The following is a 5345-nucleotide window of genomic DNA, read 5'->3' as shown; positions in this document are numbered from 1 at the left end:
CTTGTGATGGTGGTTCATGCCTTGTAGGATTGCAAGTAATTATTGTCAACCCAAGCCCCATCACAATCTTCAACTTGTAGAATTTCATTGGACTCCTCTTTCTCACTTGCTGATTCTTCCATGTTAACCTTTTCCAACATTGTTGATCATCAATTCCATAATAAATCCAGTCTTCCCACACCAGCTCCATAAAAAAGTCCAATCTTTCCACCCCTTTGATAAGGCACCAGGAGATCTCGACATATAAAAAATACACATGAATACTCATTTTCATTGGATTAGGAGTCTCCAATACGGAAGCTGAAAAATGTACATATGAAAATACTCACCCTTGTTTTATCTCGTATAACAAATAGTAGAGTGGTCTTACGAGGACTAAACAGTCTCAGCATCACCTATCATGAGGTAAACGAAAGCAACTAAGCAAAACTCAAATTAAAAGTATATGTAAAAAAGTTGTTGTAAGATGGGAATAAGATTAAGATAATGAAAGATAACCTGGAAGACTGTCTTTAAAAGAGGCTTGTTTGCCACTTGTTCTCGACCAATATCATGGCACCACCTATATCATAGAGGCAAATGCTCACCCTTGTTCTAGACAAAGGTAGCATTTGACGCATAATGAAAATGAACTTACATGTTTATTAGGACTATATCAGAAACTGCTAAAGAAAAAAGAGCACTCTGCTTCTCAAAGATAGTATCATCCTGAACAAAGTAGAAATGCAACTCAAAGTTGTGTTATCAATAAACTGAGAAATGGAGTAAAAAAGCCAATTAAGGTAAACAAAGGAGAGAAAAGGCAAACAACTACAATTGTGAACTAGATTCAACAAGCTTATACTCAAATGTTTTCAAGGTGACTGCTCTACAATTCAAGTCCTCAGCATTACAAATAGAGCTTCTTAATTAACTTGTTAATGAAAACTACATGATTCTTAACCAACTTCATAAAGTATAAAATGGTTGCAATCGTGACAGCGAACTTTCTAAAAGAAAGTCTTGAACAAGTTGAATTTCTCATCACATTGACTAATTTTGTTAAATGTTAGAGGTTTGTAAATAATGAGAATTTTACTTTATATGCCTAAAAATCATTCTAAGATAGGGACACCTCTTAGACATATCTAGAACTTCACAAGATAAAATGCTTAATCCTATGCCAAAAGACACCTATTGTGAGTTCAATAGTTTGGTTAAGAATAATACCTCTCCTCGTTCTCGTCCATCAGTACCTTCTAAGCCTATAACAATTATACATGGTTCAATCCCAACACAATTTGCTAACCAAATGCCTTTTGTGGTTTGTGATCTAAAATAACTCATATATCAGTAGCACTATAATTGATAATATATATATACAAGAATTCAAGAACTTGCCTTCCCCTGAAAGCATCCATCTCTCGGAAGTTGGTGTCAAATAAATGGTTTAATAGAGTGCTCTTCCCTGTTAACCAAAAAAAAAAAAAAAAAAAAATGAAGGTCATTCATCAGCAATTACTGAATTTAACAAGTAAAAAAATTATATTGTTGCAAAAGCATATCCAAAAGGCAACAAAAATAGGGAAATATAGATATCTATTTTATAGAAAAAATTCAAGACTCCCTTAAGACCATATATCTTGTACAAAGGAAGTAAAGATGAAGAACAAAAAAAACATTTCCAAATGTTTGAAAGTGAATAGTTCTTTAACAGTAAGCAATCCACAAAAGCAAATGAGTTATTTGCCTATTTAAACCTTGAGAAGCAATTGGAAAAACAATAGTAACACTGAGGTTAGCGGCATAATTCATATAAATGAATAAAAGCAAAAGTTGAAACTAAAAGGTATTAGTTAGGTAACATGGTCCAACACTGACTCAATCACAGAACTTACAATACAGTATAGTAAAATGGACAATGATAAATAGTGAATACCTAATATATTTCACTGTAATTATTCTTGATCATCTTCTAGGCAGCCAATTTAACCAAATAAAAATATAATTTGGAATGAACATATTCAAATATTACTGTCTCCCACATTTATATAATCTAAGACTAAAAAATATAACAAGAACAACCAATATGAGTCAGGAAGACCAATTATGTTCCAGAACTAGAATGCATAAAGAAAACAATGTTGGTCATGAATTTAATATCATCACCATATCAAATTTCTTCGAGTACTTATTATTTTTTTCAGAATAATTCTTAATCTTGTGAGCATCACTTGCTATTCCAAAGCCCAAGCAATCACATAGAAACAAATATGAACAATAATGCATATGCACAAGTTAACTTTATTCCTTGTAAAATTCTATGCTACTTGCCCCATACTTCCAGATTTATAGGAAACAAAGCAATGATAGAAAAAGGTAATTATCTTGATCAATAATATTTTTTTATTGAATTGACTTCATTACACAATAAGGAAGAAGTAATATCTCCAGCTACTCTAGTCTTTATAAGGGTAAAGAATTGAAAAATGTGGTAATCTTTGACTCAGGTTGAATACCTCTAAAGTTCAAAATGTGAGATATCTTATAATAAACATAGCCTTCAAGCACATAAAATAGGAAAATAGAATTCAAAAAACTCAAAGACATACCACTACTTTGTGGACCCATGATAGAAACTACAGCATAGGATAATCCATGCTCTGCCAACATCACTGACTTCATAAAGTGTTCAAGACTCGTGACATTGAATACAACATCTCCGTCAATCAATTGGATAGAACAACATTCATTAGCCATTTCTTCTTAAAAAAAAGAAGAAAACAGTAATTGATGTGAGGTCAAAGACAATTCTTTAACCAACACAATAGACATTTCAATTGAATTATTGTATTATGGAAGTGAAGTAATAATCCTTTAACATGACAGACATAATAGATTACTCATATCACAAGCCAATGCATATAACTTATCATACAACTATACTTATTGGTATTGATGGAGTCTATATGTTGGTTCATTCCATTGAATTATAGGTTATTTTCTTTGTAATGACTTGGATGCTGAGATCTCTAGTTATGGTATCATCTCCTAGAAGCCAACATGACTACATGAAAGGCAAGCAAGGCCATGGATTTTAGTGAGTACTTAGATAGACTTGAACCTTCCTATAGTATCATCTCTAGCTATGGTACAATAGTTTTTCAGAAACTTAAGGGAAAGTTGTTGATGTAGTTGTACTTGAGTTGGACTCATTTTAATGTGTTAGCAAAATCTATGATGTTATGTTCAAGTTGGACAAAACTTCTATATCCTCAAGCTTTAATCCATACAACAAAATTTAATGAGAAAAGTAAATGACCAAATTAAAAATAAAAATATGTTATAGCTACATGCGCAAAAGGCAAAAACAACATATTCTGATGCATAAAGCAGTTGGTCAACAAAACATGCACTTGTCTAAGAGTTTTCATACATGATACAGAGCATGACTCAACTCTTGCCTAGCTGTGTGTAATTGATTCTCAAGTACAAAATTAGATAGCATTAGAGCATCCCATTCCTGTTTCAGTAGAAGAAAAACAACATTAAATTCTTTAAGGATCAATACATTGGCTGTAAAGTATAAAGAAGGATTATTCTAGAAAATTAGGATAAGGACAAGCCATGGCAACAAACTGAATGCAAATGATCAGACCACACAATCAAATCTATACTAATTAGTGAGTAGGACAGGGATGGACACTACATTTGAATTCGATTCTAATTATTCAAATTTTAATTTGAGCATATTTAAATTTAAATTGTAATTGTGGAGAAGTAAATAGAGTTCTATTTGAGTTTTTCCTAAAATTTTATTTAATTAAGGGTGGTAAACCAACTTTTGCAAAGGTAATATATTATACAACCACTGCATCATCATTTAAAGAATTAAGCATTAGCGAACACAAATGGATGGGTCACTCAAAATGGTTGACTCACAGTACCTCTTTATGAAGCTTTCATCAACAAGTCTACTGCGCATGAGGCAGAAAAGAATATCAAAAGTTCTTCTTTAAAGCCACATAAATCTATCACCTACTTTTAAAAGTGTTTTTTTGTTTCCATTGCAACATATATAGATGTCGATTGGCAAGAGATCATCATCAGGAGTAAGTGACAAATTAAATTACCACAAGTGTACAGTGTGTCGTCGAGTAATAAAAACAATCATCCGACTGCTTGTTGAGTATCAAAATGCTTGTGAAATTGATCCTCCTACTACAATGAACAATCAAACAAGACAAATTAGTGAGTAGGGCAGGGATGAACACTATTAATGCAGTGATATTAATATTGTACCTTTTGGAAGCCATACATCAGCCATACATACATAATAATATGAAAGAATAACATAGGGCAGCAAGACCAGATAGCATCATAACAGCAAAAGGAAAGTGAACCTCAAACTCCTCCAAGTTCTCCTTCCATGTGTCTGTGTCCCAAAAATTGGCATCCATCTCACCCCATAATTTACCAACTTTAAGAGCAGTGTGCATCTCAATGACTTTGGCTTGCTGCCGGAGATAAAAAAAATTGAAAACACAACTAATATAACCAAGCAAAAGAGAACAAAGATATCCAAGGAAAGCATATGAGGAGCATGTACTTGGGTGACCAAAATGATAGTCGGGATGAGGAAGACGGCAATGTACCGCGAGGGCTTCCGAATTGCGAAGGCGTAGGAACGAAGTAACATGATGGCGATGAGCATCTTCCCAGAACTCGTCTCCAGGAAGATGATTGTGTTCTCCTTCTTTGCTTTCTCTAGCACCTCCAGCTAATAGCTGTGATGATCAAAGGATCAGACGAATGACTCCAAGACAACAAAATAGAGGAAGATGTAGGCAGAAGGAGAAATGGGAACCTACGAGCGAAAGTCTCAGGATCAGGCGGTGGGTCAGTGTTGTTCATCTCTGCTACTTGTGATGTTCTCCGAGCGCTAACCCAACTTCCTGAACTTGTTTCACCCTCTCGACCTGTTTCTGGTGGTCCAGGATGACGGCGGCGTAGCTTGGAAAGGAATGGAGAAGGGATGACGAGTTTAGGGCTTGGAGAGGAAAGGAGAAGGGGCGGTGGGTTTAGGGCTTGGAGAGGAAAGGAGAAAGAAAAACGTGAAGTAGGTGAAGAGATCGTAGGTTGGACGGAAATGCTTAGGGATCGAGAAGGTAAAGGGGGGGAATGCGGAGGCAAAAAATTTTGAGGAGAGGGAAAGAAAAAACGCGACGACAAAAAATGGCGAAGGGGAAAAATGGCGAAGGAAAAAGCAATGGTATTTAGCAACACTTAATAGACAACGGTTTTCAAAAATCGTTGTCGTAATCCCCAAAAAAAGCGCACATAGACAACAGTTTTCAAAAACTATT

The 5345-nt window shown here is 34.6% G+C and overlaps 1 long non-coding RNA gene across 1 annotated transcript; it reads right to left on the bottom strand.

The window, feature by feature from the left end:
• Nucleotides 1-339: 339 nt before the first annotated feature.
• Nucleotides 340-2661, bottom strand: LOC122051459. Its single transcript, XR_006131449.1, has 4 exons — nt 2592-2661; nt 1210-1447; nt 499-594; nt 340-395 (listed from the first exon to the last, which is right to left on the bottom strand). It is a non-coding gene; the product is annotated as an uncharacterized LOC122051459 (long non-coding RNA).
• Nucleotides 2662-5345: the final 2684 nt, after the last annotated feature.

The sequence above is a fragment of the Zingiber officinale genome, chromosome 1B (genome assembly GCF_018446385.1).
Source record: "Zingiber officinale cultivar Zhangliang chromosome 1B, Zo_v1.1, whole genome shotgun sequence".
NCBI classification, from domain to species: Eukaryota; Viridiplantae; Streptophyta; class Magnoliopsida; order Zingiberales; family Zingiberaceae; genus Zingiber; species Zingiber officinale.
The sequence above is the reverse complement of the archived record's forward strand: the minus strand, read 5'-3'. Positions and strand labels throughout refer to the sequence as shown.